Below are 15601 nucleotides of genomic sequence, written 5' to 3' on the forward strand. Positions count from 1 at the left end.
CAGGCAGACTCAGCCCAGGTCAAAGTTCACCCCTTGAAGCTTCATTTTATCCCAAGCTCTTTCTGGACCCTGGAATTTGGCATCCCCTAGGCCCTGGCAGGAAGGACAGATGAACCAGATTTTAGATAACATGTCTGGAATAGAGTGAGGCCCTACTGTGTGCCTGGTACTTTCCCCACAGGATCCTCTAGCTAGAACATTCAAGGGTCATGGAGAGAAATACTCAGTTAAAATATCAGAAATTAAAAAAGAGATACCATTAGAGACATGCAAAAGACCATTAGGTAATAGTATTAGCATTTGTATTCTGAGATTCAACAGTAGTGGTCACTTCCCTCCACCCTTATGTGTATCCCACACCACCCTGGGCGAGGAGGGCTGAGGTTAGTGAACACCCGTGGATGCTCTGATACTGGTCCTGGACCTCGGGGATGACAGTGATGAGGAACTGGGTGCACACATGAGTGGGGCAGCCAGGCCTGGCCAGAGAAGGCACACACACGTGTACAGATGTGTTTACCCATGTACACTTGTGCACGTGTGCACACAAACACATTGCAGGCAGGCATGTGGCCACCTCAGGCAGCGGAGGACCCTGTCTCTGGGCCCTGCTGACCCGGGCAAGGCCCCACTGTGATGCGTGCCATCACCTCAGAGTGTCGCTGGTGCTTAGTACCAATCCACTCTCAGGCCTGCCTCTGTGTTCCACAGCAGTTACACGTGCACAGTGGTATCAGCTACACACGCACAGTGGTATCTGGGAACAGTTTTGTGGACTCGAAGGTTTTGTACCTGAGAGGCATAACGCAGGCCAGCTGATTCATCAGAATCAGGTGAGTGTGACCTGCTCTCTTCCCTCCAGGCTGACTTGGGGACAGTGGCTATGCTGTGGGCAGTGTTGGCCTCCAGGCAGCTACCGAGGAGGGTCATCCCTGAGCACTCACCAGTGTAGACGATTGGCTCTTTCGTCCTCATGGTGGCTTCATAGAGTGAGTGCCATTCCATAGTGTACCCATTCGACAGGTGAGATGTCTGGGGACAGAGAGGCGGTAACCGGCCTGGGAATCCAGATATGAACCTGGGTTTTGCTCTCACCCTTGCTGTGTACTGTGCTGGAATTCAGGCCTGAACTCTGTGACCTCCCTGCCCTAGATCCCAAGTCTTCCCAGTTTTCCCATCCCGACGGGGCAGAGCCTGGTCCTGGCAGAGTCACTGGGATGGATCCACTGTAGGTGTGGTAGATAGGAGGGTCCTCAGAACACCTCTGTGCTCTAAGTTGGGTCCTGATGGTGGCTGTGGGCCCCACTGAACACACAAGGTCCCTTGTTCGGAGGAACCTTCTGCCCTTGGGCAGCTGTGGAAAATGAAGGAACCCTGGAGGACTGGCTGGGGGGAGACCATCTTCCCTTCTGTTCAAAGGGATCCAGGCATTGGGGTTCTCTCCAAGTATTTCTTGCTCTGTCTGGTCCTCTCGAGGCCTCGCCCTCCTTTTGCCCCGAGTGTTCCCAGGAGGAACTGTCCATCTAGGTGTTCTCCAGGATCAAGGACCCACGGTCCTTCCTCAGTAACCCAGGAAAATAAAGCCCCCTCCTGTAGGGACAGCTCAGAATGGTGGAGTCCACAGTCCCTCCCCAAGTGAGGGTTTCCCCTAGCACAATAGATCATTTTCATCCCCCAAACCAAACACCCTCCTGCTCAACTGGCATTATTCCTAAAGTGGCTTCACAGTTCAGACTGAAGGGCCACAGGAGCCAAAGTGATGAGCGGAGAACAGAGCAGTCAGGAGAGATCTTGATCCCTGTAGGAAACTGGGCATCTCTGTGGTCCCTGAGCATCTCAGGAGGCCAACTGTACAGAGACCTCTGATCGCTGACCCCAGTCTGCCTCCACATCCCTGGAATAGCCCACCATCGGCCCTTCACCCTTGGCAGGTGGACACTATTCAACCTGCTGGGGCAGGTGTATCCCCATTTCATGGCATTTGGGGACAACTGGACTCTCTGTCCAGGTCGCACTGTCCTCAAGACCTTGGGATGATGCCCACCCTTGCTTGGGGCTTGAGACTCCAGAGACTCATGCAGGTGTGGCCCACTGAGTCTGGCCCCTTTTTACCTGGGGGTGGTGGTGGAATGGGGGTTACGCAGCCAGCCAGCTTCTGGGAGCCCGGTGGGAGTGGTTCAGGTTTTCTCTGAAGCTCTCGGGTACAATGTAACTTTTAGATGATTTTTGGCTCACAGGATGGAAATCGCAGAGGATGCAGATAGTTTGCGGGCACAGGAGCGAGAGAACATCATTATGAACTATGAGAAGGTACAGGTCGGTCTGCTCCTTGGAGGGAGGCCTCTTCCAGTGCACCCTGGTCAAAGGGTCCTGGGCTCCCTAGGAGCACAGGGTGGGCATGGGTGGCCACTACCCCCAGGCTCTTGCACTCTTTACCTTGGACCTCTCACCAAGCCTCCCTCTGGGTTACAGGGACACCGAGCTGGGCTGCCAGAGGACATAGGGCCTGAGCCTGTTGGAATCTACAGCAGCATTGATCGCTTTGGGATTGTGCAGTGAGTCCTCTGTGCTCCCCTCACCCCTAAAGCACACGTCTCAGCTCAGGGATGGGTTTGCTTTTAGAAAGGCCTTTCTGAGGCAGGACTGTCTCACCGGGTCGGGTCAACCTCCTTTCCAGGGTCAGAACTCCTCCCTGGCTCACCTGCAGGTCTAGCCCGAGGTTGTTGTTAGGCCAGAGGTGCGGGGCCCATCTAGGGAGTGGGTGGGAATGGAGACTGGGCTAGGTCAGGCCCCTGGACTCTCAGCAGTTCTGTCCCCAAGTCAGCACAAGAGGAGCGGGGCAGCCTGAGGGTCTGGCCATGTCTACTTGGAGACAACCCCAGTGAGATCCATGTGTTGTGGCCACAGGGTGAGGGGACGCCTGGCCTAGCCTCAGGGCTGTTGTCCAGCAGGTCTCTGAGGGCCCACCTGCCCCTGTCCTCCCTCATTTCCCTAGAGCTAGAGCCCTCAGCATCCCCATCAGGAAGATGGAAAGGCATGGAGACAGTGGGGGCTATGGCCCTAGGGGAATGGGGGAGAAGATGGGCAGGGCCCCGTTCTGGGCATCTCATGTTAAGGCCAGGGAGGCAGCAGGGCTTGTGGCTAAAGACCCTGGTTCTGGTGCTAGGAAGGGATCTGGGGCCAGGTAAGAGGAGCCCAGCCAGGAGACCATCCCTTAGGGATCATAGGATGGAGAGACAGAGGATCCCGGGGGGAGGTAGGGTGGGAGCTGATGAGCCGTGCCACTTCTGAAACTCAGGGTGTGTGGGTCAGGTGCAGGGAGAGGCAGGTGGATGCTGGGAGTCAGAACTTGCAAGGGCCTTGGGGCTGTCAAGTGGGATTGGCCCCTGGTGCACCAGGAGTACACTGGGCAGGTCTCACGGCAGACTCCCTTGACCCCGGTGGGGTGATGCAGTCACTCCCTGAGGGACTCCTGTGAGGGCCCAGTCACCTACCCTGGGCGGCCCCCATCCCATCTCAGGCCTGACCTTTCTCAGCTCCAGCAGAAAGCACCACCTCCAGTCCAGGACGGGCAGCCCCATTGTGCAGCCTGACCGCCCCCCACGCCAGGGGCCCCAGTAACCCCGGCCAGGCTGGCCCCGCACTCCTTCTTCTCCCGGGTCCTGCCCCTCCTGGGAGTCAGCCCCACAGGAAGGCCCTTGTCCTCCCTTCCCTGTGTCTTCTCCTGGGCTGAGCCCTGAGCTGGATAGGGACAGAGCCTGTCCTTTCTGGGGGTTGGCTCCCAGTCTGGGGCAGCTCCAGGCCCTGTGCAGGTCCTCAGTTCTGCCTGGGTTGCCTTACAGTGAGACAGAGCTGCCTCCTGCCACTGCTCAGGAGGTGAAGGTAAGAACCTGATGCATGGAGGGGCTGGTTCAGGTGTGTGGGGACTGGGTGGGTGGTCGGTGAGGCAGAGGAGGCAGCTGGCCAGGGCGGTGGCCGGTGAGGACAACATGCTATCACTGGGAGTGTCAGCAGTCCCTGCTGGATCTGACCCCAAGTTGCGGTAACTTGGGCAGTTTGATAACATTCCAAAGTGAGAACCACAGTTGTGGCCTGGGGGTGGCCAGGACCCCACCCAGAGGCTGGGACCTGACCTAAGACTGGTGTGTCTGTGGCCTGAGGATGGCACGTCCCGGGGTCCCAAAGCCAGCCCACTGGCGCTCATTTGCTCAAAGGCTCTCAGCCCTTAGGGTCTGCCCTTCCCTGGTTCCCTCCACCTGGGTCCACCAGGGCTCCAGAGCCCAAGACCCAGCACTCATGGGCGGCTCTGGGAAGCCTGGCAGCTCCCCTAATGCCAACATTTCTCATCTGACATTTCTCATTTGACAGCAAATGCGGCGGGAGATAACATGAAAGAGCAAGTGGATGGAAATGCTGCGACAATGGGAGACATACAAGAACAGTAAAAAAGTAATGTGTGGAGGGAGAGGCCCCTGGAACCACTCTCTGCAGAGACAGGGGATGGGCACCCACGGCTGTGGCCTGGCGCCATCAGCCTCTCAGAGGGCGGTTGGCACACTGTCCTCACCCAGAGGACTGCAGGCCTGGTCGGTGGTTTGCCTGCCTATTCGTGCAAGCATCACCTTGCTGGGAGGGAATCTGAATCTAGGGCTGGGACCACCCAGAGCTCAAGGCTAGAGATGCCCTGGTGACCCAAAGGAAGGAAAGTGTTCAGATCAGAGTCCCGACTCTGAGTGTCCATCCACTTTTTCAATCCTGGGAAGGGAGACCCTGTCCCAGCTTAATGTCACCTCTAACGAGGAATCAAGGCGTCAAAACCAACCATTTCCAGAATCCTCGGGCTCTGGTCCTCACTGGGGTCGCCCCGTGGCCTGTGACACCAGGTTGTTTTCTGCCCACAGCTGATAGATCGAGTATATAAGGGCATTCCCATGAACATCCGGGGCCAAGTGTGGTCAGTCCTCCTGAACATACAGGAAGTCAAGTCGAAAAATCCCAGAACATACAAGGTACATTCAGCCAGAGCACAACAAACAGGACAGGTTGTGTCCGGAGCCCAGGTCTCCAGCTGGAGGGAGCATCAAGCCCAGGCTGGGGGGTGGGTGGGATGGTCAAATGCACATCCTGGGCACGGACGGTGACATAGTCACCACAGACAAACTCGGCTCCGGTGACCCTCCCCGGCTTTAGTAACAAGCTAAAAAGCAGCTTTGTGCAGAAGGAAACCTTCCTGCTTTCCTTCCTTCCCGGAGTGCTGACTGTGGGCCGACTGCCATTAGGGGCCGGGAGTCTTCCATCTGTTCTGAGGCTGCTTCCTCCTTTTGGCCCTGCCCTACAGGTCATGAAGGAGAAGGGCAAGAGGTCATCTGAACACATCCACCAGATCGACCTGGACATGAGCGCGACACTAAGGACTCACATCTTCTTCAGGGATCACTACGGAGCCAAGTAAGCCTATGGGGGCCACAGGATCACAGCAGACATGGAGTGAATGAAAGGGATGGGGCCTTCCCCAGAGCAGAAGCCAGGGTCACCTAGGAGGGATGACAGAGCTGCCAAGAGCTCTCCTGGCCCAGAGAGCAGCTGGCACCATGAAATAAGCACCTCCCTGATTCCAAGCCCTGGGCCAGACTGGAACATGTAGGGCCAGAACCCAGGAGGATCCTGAGGAGACAGAAGGCAGCAAACAAAATCATGCACAATGGTGAAAGGTGCTCTCCCTGACCCACGGGGACCCACGGTAGGACTCACGGGAGGGTGGCAGGACAGAGGGCCCTAGAGCCTCCCGAGGTAACACTGACATCACCAAATGCTGGGGCAATTAGGGGTCCTGGAAACTGTCATCCTTGTCTGCTGGGAACGTGACATGGCACAGCCACTTTGGCAGCCAGTTGGGCAGTGGCTCACAAAGCTCAATGGACTTCAATCACGTGTCCCCAAAGTGTCTCAGATATTGAACCCACTGATTTGAAAACTGACATCCAAATAAGATGTTCACTACTTAATTCATCGTCACTCATGCACGGAGACTTCAGGGATGGCCTTCAACACGGGAATGGGGAGAGCAAGGCTGGTCCTCCCTCCAAACGGAAGACCCAGTGAGAAAAGGGAACGAGCCAGTTATGGTCGGACGAACATGGGTGGATCCCAAATGCATTTTGCTGAGGGAAAGGAGCCAGACACAATAAGCTACCACGTAGGATTCCCATTCCTGGGTCATTCTGGAAAAGGCCAAACCATAGAGACTGAGAAGCAGTCTGGGTGGCTAGGTGCTGACAGATCGGGGAGAGGCCGGGTGCATAGGGGCCACCCTGGAGACTTGGAAGATGAAGGAGTCACTCCAGGAGGGGCTGAACCGGTGGCCAGGAGACTCTGTCCATTGGTTTAGAACCGTGGAGGAACTGTACATCCAAAGACTGAACTGGCGTGTGTGCAAACTGAAAACAAATAAAGAAAATCATTCAGAGTGAAAAGGATCAGGCAAGTCACTGTACAACTGGGCTATCTGCATGTCACAGATGTGGATTTTACTGAAACATTTCCTCAAAGGACCTAAAGAGCTCACTGCTTATCTGGTGAATCATCTGAACCTGAAATGGGGTTTGTTGTTAGGCTTTGTGGACAAAGTGAAACCAACGGCATCTGCACAAAACAAACAAAAGCCTCATTTCTCTGTTTCCTAGGCAGCGGGAACCATTCTACATCCTCCTGGCATATTCGGAGTATAACCCGGTGAGTATTCCCGGCAGTGATGTTCCCGGGCAGTATTTCCCTGTTCACAGGAGTGAGTGTCTGGTGGGGTGCTGTCGCTTCTTTTAAAGTTAGTATTTGTGACCCACCAGGATATAGGAGGTAGAACTCCAGCTCACTGCTGGCATAAACCTCCAAGCAAGGGAGTGGCCTCAAGGGGTCAAGCTGAGACACAAAGGAGTCGGGGCCTGGACTCCTGGTGTCACCTGGGTCTGACCACCACTTCTCAGAACAAGAAATGATGCCCTCCTCCTGGGGCTGCCCCAAAGCCCAGGAGCTTGGCAGAGTCACACGTGGGACGGTGCCCTTAGGAGACATTTTGGACAAAGTGCTGAAGTGCCTGATGGACTTGGCTCTTGTCATGAAATGAATTTGCATCCCGAGGAAGCCTCTTCTTCAGAGGAAGCCTCCCCAGTCACCTCTGCCCTCTCCAATGACATGAGTCCTCCCAGGTGACCTCAGTCCTCCCAGGTGATGTCCTTTCACGGTGACTCTGGCTCTTGCAGGAGGTGGGCTACTGCAGGGACCTGAGCCCCATCGCGGCCTTGTTCCTCCTTTATCTGCCTGAGGAGGATGCATTCTGGGCACTGGTGCAGCTGCTGGCCAGGGAGAGGCACTCCCTGCAGGGTAGGTGGACAGCTGCCCCCAAGACTTCATGCAGTGAGTCCCAGGGGCAGCCACCCTGGCCAGATGATCTCAGCTTTCAGCCAAGGCACCTTCCTTGTGTTGCCAGCTTGTTGGGAGCCTTTAGGATGTCTCTGCTGAGGGTCCCATGGGAGTTCGCGGCTGACCCCCAAAGCCCAAGTCAGACGCCTTTCATCCCCATCAGTGGAGGGCATCTCATCCTCCCCGTGGCCACCTTCTGTGTCCTGCTGCCACGCCCTACGGCTCTCTGTGCAGCTGACTGTCTCCTCTCTGAGAGTCCTCCTGCCCTCCAGCTCCCGGGCTCCAGTTCCCCTTGGTGCCCACAAATGGGCCGACCAAGCCCAGGTGGCAGCATCTCCCCATCCCGTGTCCCCCGGCCCGACCCCACTTCCAGGAGATGACCAGGAAGCCCAGCACCCACCCTGTTCTGGCCACCTTTTTGTGGCCTCAAAGTCAGGCTTGCCCTTTTTGCACCCTGGTCCAGGAGGCGTCCAGGGGAACCTCCAGCCAGGCTCCAGGGGATGTTCCTGCCCCACCTCCCCAAGGCAAAGGCTGCATGGTGGGTCATCAGATGGGAGGGTGGGAGGCCTTGCGGTTTTGGGGCCTCTGCAGCTGCCCAGCTCTTCCAGCTGATGGCTCCACATCTTGGGGGAAGGCTCTGATTTCATGACGGGCTGGGGGCTTCTCAGGGTTCCACAGTTCAAATGGCGGGACAGTCCAGGGACTCCAAGACCATCGGGAGCATGTGGTCCCCACGTCACAACCCAAGACCATGTGGCATCTGGTGAGTTTATGGTCCCCTCCGCTCTTCCCCAGAGGCCCTGCCTCTCGTGGGGCTGGAGGAATGGGGCCTGGAGCCCCTCGTGGGGCTGGTGACTGGCTGAGTCCAGTCAGGGCCTGACCTGGGATGTCGGGTTCTCCATGGGCTGGGAGTTGGATTCCTTTCCTGCCCTGGAGGAGACAGAGGCACAGGGATGGGGGCCCAGCTCCCGCAGAGCAGGGCAAAGGGCAGTGTGTCCACCGGGAGTGTGGGAAGGGGACGGTGTTGTGGGGAGCCCTGGACACCGCCCAGTGTTCTGCACTAGGGGAAGGGTCTTCAGAGGCCCTGGAAGAGGGAGGTTTTTAGGGCAGCCCAGGGGGCCCTGAGCACCTCTGTTCCTCCCATCAGGACAAGGAAGGTGTTTGCGCGCAGGGTTCCTCATTAGGCTGGCTTCTCCAGATGTTGAATGACGGGGTAAGAAGGCACAGGGAGACCCTGGCTCAGGGACCCTCCTTGCCCTGCAGTGCCCTGCTTCCCCAGCCCGGGGCTCTGGCTCACCCACAGCCTACAGTAGGCTCCGCCCACAAGGAGGTCCCCACAAGACACCCAAACAAAACCCTCTGCCCAAGAGGGGTCATCCCAGGGCAAAGGCTGGGGCTCAGGCCCAGTCTCATGGGCAGACAGGGCCAGGACCCGACTTGAGAGGGCTCAGGGAAGCCTCATGCCCTGGGCAAGCCCCTCTCTCCAGGAGCCACATCCCCCTTGAAATGAGTGCCCCCCATGAGGAGCTGCAAGACCTTGTCTGACCCAGCGCCCTGGAGGGCTCAGGTGACCCTCATGGCGAAGGTCACTGACTCTGGGGGCTGAAGCCCCAATGGACCCAGCTCGAGCCACCAGCCCCAGCCTGGAAGGGCCAGGTTCTCCCACACCTGCTGTCCCCACAGATCTCTCTTGGGCTCATCCTGCGCCTGTGGGATGTGTATTTGCTGGAAGGAGAACAAGTGTTGATGCCGATGACAAGCATTGCCTTTAAAGTTCAGCGGAGTAAGTCTACATGTGCGCAGTGGGGCATGGGAAGCCCTGGGGTCAGACCCAGACTGTCCGGAGGCCAGCTTCCTCACACTGTCCTCATGATCCTCTGTTCTGGTCCGGAGGGAGGTCTGGCCAGGTGGGCTGGGCAGGGGACTGAGACACCGAGCCCGTCCCCCACATGACCCAGATGGAAGTCAGGAGTGTCTTGAGCACTTCCTTGCCCAGGTTGACCTCCAGCCACAGGCTCTTGTGCACATCTGAGCCCCTGGGGTGGCCACAAAAGGATCCAGCACTGTCCAGTGGGAGACTGAAGTGGCCACGAGGTATCAGCTGTACCCCCTCCCAGGGAACTCTCCTGGTCTGATGTCCACCCTGTCCCTAGAGCGTCTCATAAAGACATCCAGGTCTGGCCTGTGGGCACGGTTTCGGAACCAGTTCTTCCATACTTCGGAGTTGGATGATGACTCTGTGCTCAAGCATCTTAGGGCCTCTACGAAGAAACTAATGAGGAAGCAAAGGGACCTGCCACCCCCAGGTGGGCTCCAGTGCCATGTCCCCTCCCATGTCACCCTCTGGGGCAGTCAATGGTGGGGGAGTGCCCGAGACCCAAACCCTACTACCTGGGCCTTCCTCTTCACCTTTTTTTCTCCTCTTCCTCCTGGACTCTAAGTACAGGAGGCCCACCGGTCCTCACGGCAGGCGCTCAGTGCATGTGTACTGGATGTGTTGTGCATGCAGGAGGAGGATGTGGGCATGACCGTCCAACAAGCCCCCTCCCACTATCCGCAGTGTCTCTGTCTTCCTCTTATAAGACCCTCTAGGGCACTAGATGAGCCAGACCCATTTGTGGGAAACCTCTCCCCTCCCTGCAAGCAGCCACAGCCTCAGAGAGCAGCAGAGGCCCCTCACTGCTGCATGCTCCTCCAAGGTTGCCAGGACAACCAGCCTTGTGCCAGGGAGACAAGGGAATCGGGTGTCCCTGACCCCACAGCATTCAGGGACAGGGCACAGGCAGGACCCCGGGCCCAGAGCCAAGATTTCAGCCAGATGTGGGAACGGTCAGTCCTGGCATGGACTGGATAGCCCAGGAGGGCAGAGGATGACCCACGTCAAGGCCCAATCACCCACTGCGTAGACAGTTCCCCATGAGAGGTTGCAAGGGGCTGGGTGACATCCAAGTCCCCTCCCACCTGAATTCTCACTAGGGGTTGTATCCCTGGCCAAACAGCCCTGGGATGAGGGTGTGTGGTAGGAAGCCCTCAGCCAGTCCGATCCCTGGGGGCAGTGCCAGGAGCTACCTGTCATGCCCTGACAGCTTCCCCACGCCAGGTGGCACACACCCCTCCCTCTGGGATCAGCAGACTACAGGCGTGTCCTCAGTGTCAGACCCCGGGGGCCACACAGAGACCCCGAGGACTCCAGAGACCTAGGCAGGTGGGGCCCAGCCAGGAAAGGCCTGCATGGGCTCATTAGAGACGCTGACCATGTCTGTTTTCCTTTCAGCCAAACCCGAGCACGTGTCCTCAACACCCACGCCTATGCCGGCTTCACATGGCAGGATGACCCTCTGCAATGGGGACAGGTAGGCCCCTCCAGGCCCACCAGCCCGGTTCCAGCGGCCCATTTGGCTAGTTTCCCCACCATGGGCACCTTGTTCTTCCACATCTTGTCCTGGTGGGGCTGTCCGGGAAGACACCTACCCTGTGGGCACTCAGGATGTGCCCAGCCCAGCCCCGGCTCAGGGAAGACCTCAGGGTTCCTGGAGATTCCTGGAGTGGAACTCGATGCCCCGGCTCCCGACGGACCTGGATGTAGGGGGCCCTTGGTTTCCCCATTATGATTTCGAACAGAGCTGCTTGGTCCATGTCCCTTCTGAATGTGTCCTGGACAGCCCCGGGACTGTGGGACAGGGCTAGCCTGGGAAGCCCATGGGGACCCTGACACCAAGCCTTGCCAAGGCCATCAGGACTGAGGGAGGCCAGGAGATATCCCACTACAACAGGGCACCCCGTCTACGAACAAGAGACTTGCACCCAATTTCTACAATGGCACCGTATCCCAGGAAGACCAGCTGGCCACCTGCTGGTAGGCGGAACACCCTGCGGAGGGGGTGAGATTGGCTTTCACTGCACTGAGCCACAATGTGGACATGGACTTCCAGCCCTGCACTGCACCCAGCACTGATTCCAACCAGGACACCTCCTTAACAGCTAAGCACGAGCAGCAGTGCACTCCCACCTCAGGGCCTTGCCTCTGCCACCTCTACTTGGAAAGTTCTCAGTTTCCTCCAGGCTTCTAGAAGCATCTGGGCCAGGGCTCATGGCTGGATAATTTCCCGAGGCTTAACAACCCAAGCAAGCTTCACATCCTCATTTTATTTTTTGTTAAACTTATGAAAATTTATTAAGAAAGTGTGCAGCTCGAAAGACCTTCACAGATGGAACACACCAGCCCCCAGATCACAAAGCCAACCATGCCCAGCCCCTCCTAGCACCCCCAGCCGTGTGACCAGCTTTCTGAATTCTGACGACACCGTGTGCCTGCCTTTGTATTTTCAACTCATAGATGGTTAACCCCCTTCCTGTTTTAAAATAAATGTTTTCTGTTTAAATTATTTTAGATATACAGAAATATTGAAAAGGCACTATAGTGTCCTCCTACACCTTCCATCCAGCTGCCCCTAATTATGACGTTTTGCAGTACCATGGCACATAAGAAATTTAGGCCGGATGTGGTGACTGACACGTGTAATCTCAGCAATTTGAGAGGTCAAGGCGGGAGGTTCAGGTTCACTTGAGTCTGGAAGTCTGAGACCAGCCTGGGAAACACAGGTGAACCCTATCCCTAGAGAAAAGTCAAAGAAATTAGCCAGGCCTTGTGGCGTGTGTCTATGGTCCCACCTAGTGAGGACCTTGAGGCAGGAGGACTGCTGGAGCCCGTGACTTCCAGGAAGCAGTGAGCCATGATTGCACCACTGAAGAATAGAAAGGTAAATATTTGAAGTGTTACTTTATGCCACTAGGGAAAGCAAGAAGACTTTTATACCATCAGTATTAAGGTATACAGTTTTCTAAAAATTTATCTCTGCAGTTCAATAAGACAAAATTCCTGCACATTATATTTGATAGAGTAAATAAAGAAAAAAATAAAAACATTAAAGGAAATGTCAGTAGTAGACTCATGCACTTTTCAAAGCATTACTAAAGAGCATCTCACATTTCTGTTTAAAACACTTGTACCATTGCATAATTAAGTATGAAGATGAGAGTTATTTGAGGTGTTTAAAAGTTGGTGGTGCCACATCTAACTGGTGTAAACTAGATAAAAATCACTATAAAAAAGTTCAAATTCCATGCAAATGTAAAGATTATACAATCTTATTAAATTGTTAGACATTTTTTCCCAACTACCAAATGGGATAACATCATGTCTATAATTAGCAATAAGAAAATTCTATCTGCACAATCTTCAAAGTCCATTTTTAAAATTTTATACATATCATCTCTCATTTAGAAAATGAACATTTCAATATGCTTATTACACCTAGGAAGAAAAATGTTCAATTTTATAATCTCAAAATTTTTGCTAGTCATTAAAATAAATCAAAGCATTCAGCATCAAAGGATATACAGATACACACTCTTAAGTAATTCATATACCAGGACCAGAGTGTTAGAGACCTAAGCTGCTCATTTCATAAGACAGGGGACCCTTGCAGTATTTATTTTAAAAAGAAATAGCCCCATTCAACAAGGGAAAGATCATACTTTAAAATTAGAAACTAAAAGAAAAATAAGCCTTAAAGCTTCAGTGTATGAATATCTACCATTAAAAAGAATGAGAAATAGATACTCGGGACATCAGACATACTGACCTTTCAGAGGAACACGGATACAAATATGTAACACCCAATCAAATGGTACCAACACCATGATCCTGTGTGACAGCAAATAGTGACCAAATCTAAAGAATTCCCAAAGTTGTATTGAAATATATTTTTCTCTGAAGGTTTTTAAGGGAGCTACAAAACAGCCTTACTTCAATTTTACTGTTTCCCAGTAAACAAAAATGAAAATAAATAAATGGGTGATAGGAATTCAGCAGAAAATGAGAAACAAAGTGATCATCACAAAATGTATAATTGGGGCCAAAATCCAACTAACTAAAGGTGTTGAAAATATAAAGAGTTTCCTACAGATTAATTTTATTCACTAAATGTATACCAACATTCACTATCAATATTAATATTCTTTTATATATTGATAATACCTGAAAATTTTCCAGAAGACCCAAAGTCACTTACTGAAGAACCACTATAAATCAGAGAAAATAAAGATATACACCAAGGGACGTTAATAAAACTACAGAAAACTAAGGGAAAGAAATGAAAATTTTAAAAACAAAAGGGAAGTTATCAAACGAAAAACTAGATAACTAAATAAAGCCAGAAAACATTTTTTAAAAGATTTCCATTAAAGGGAACACCAAACAATTTTCCTTGGGTAATAGGAAAATGATTCCAGAAGGAAGCTCAGAACTGAAGAAAAACATGAAGAGCAATAAATATGTAGGCACACTGAATATATAATGAACATATAAAACATTAATGCCTTCGCAGTCATTTACAACGCAAATGACTATATTAAATATTAAAACTGGTTGATTTGTGAATGTATGTAGCTTTCTGATAAAACTATAACAAAATCTGGAAAAGCAACAGGTAAAAGAAGTCTCTATGGTTTCATTCTACATTTCGTGTTAAGTGGTACACACAGGCCGGGTGAGGTGGCTCACGCCTGTAATCCCAACACTTTGGATAGCCAAGGCGGGCAGATCACTTGAAGTCAGGAGTTTCAGAGCAGCCTGGCCAATATAGCGAAACCATGTCTCCACTAAAAATACAAAAATTAGCTGAGTGTAGTTGTGTGTGCCTGTAGTCCCACCCATGCAGGAGGCTGAGGCAGGAGGACTGCTTGAACCTGGGAGGTGGAGCTTGCAGTGAGCCAAGATACTGCCACTGCAGTCCAGCCTGGGCAACACAGCAAGACTCTGTCTCAAAAAGAAAAAAAAACAAAAAAGGGATACACTCAGTAGACTCAATTTACTGATAAGAAAATTATAATCCGTACAGCAACCACTATATAAATATAAATACTTATCTATATAGGAAGAGATATGGACAAAAAGGCAATTTAAGGCAATTTAATGTAATTAATTAAATTTAAATGCAATACTAACCGTTGCATTGTTAAACTGATTAAAATACAGCACTAAAAACTAATCACAAAAAAACAGAAGAGAAGTAAGAGGGAAAATCAATGTTAAGAACAAACAGCAGAAGACTTCTACTTCTGTCCAAGACAGACTAAGATAGTGAAGAGAAAGTCACAAGGGAAAGTGGAAAATGTCTTGAACGGAATGGCAACAAATATGAAATTTATCAAAACTTGAAATGTAGGCTGGGGCAGTGGTGGCTGACGCCTGTTAATGGCTTGAGCTCAGGAGCTTGAGACCAGCCTGGGCAACATGGTGCAACCCTGTCTCCACAACAAATACAAAACATTAGCCAGATAAGGTGGCGTGCACCCGTAGTCCCAGCTACTTGAGGGGCTAAGACAGGAGGATCGCTTGAACCCAGGAGGTTGAGGCTTCAGTGAGCTGAGATCACACCACTGCCCTCTGGCCTGGGTGACAAATTGAGACCCTCTCTCAAAACAACAACAACAGTGGCAAAAACAAAAACAAAAAAACACAACTTGTGGGATTCAATAAAAGCAACAGAGAGGAACTTACAGCCTAAATATTTTCATTAGAAAAGAATATCTAAAATAAAAGACCTAAGTTTCCACCTTTATAAGTTAGAAAAGAAGAGGAAAATATAACACATAGTAAGTAGTAGGAAGGAAATAATAAAGAGCAGAAGTTTAACAAAATAGAAAACAGGGAGATGGCATAAAAAATTAACAAAGCCCAAAACTTTCTTTAAAAAGGTCAACAAAACTGAACAATTCTATTTGGACTGGTCAAAAAAATAAAAATAAAAATTAAAACAAAGAAAAATCCAGAAAACAAATCACAAACATCTGGCCAGGTGTGGTGGCTCAAGCTTGTAATCCCAGCACTTTGGGAGGCTGAGGTGGGTGGATCATGTGAGGTCCAAAGTTCACGACCAGCTTGACCAACATGGTGAAACCTCGTCTCTACTAAAAATACAAAAAATTAGCCATGTGTGGTGGCGTGCACCTGTAATCCCAGTTACTGGGGAGCCTGAGGCAGGAGAATCACTTGAACCAGGGAGGGGGAGGTTGCAGTGAGCTGAGATCCTGCCACTGCACTCCAGCCTGGGTAACAAGAGCAAGGCTCCATCTCCAAAAAAAAAAAAAAAAAAAAAAAAATTAAGTTAAAAAAAATTCA

The 15601-nt window shown here is 52.2% G+C and overlaps 1 pseudogene; it reads left to right on the forward strand.

The window, feature by feature from the left end:
* Window positions 1–2214: 2214 nt before the first annotated feature.
* On the forward strand, window positions 2215–11568 carry LOC103242581 (TBC1 domain family member 3B-like; annotated as a pseudogene).
* Window positions 11569–15601: the final 4033 nt, after the last annotated feature.

Source organism: Chlorocebus sabaeus, chromosome 16, assembly GCF_047675955.1.
Source record: "Chlorocebus sabaeus isolate Y175 chromosome 16, mChlSab1.0.hap1, whole genome shotgun sequence".
In the NCBI taxonomy this organism is placed as follows: Eukaryota; Metazoa; Chordata; class Mammalia; order Primates; family Cercopithecidae; genus Chlorocebus; species Chlorocebus sabaeus.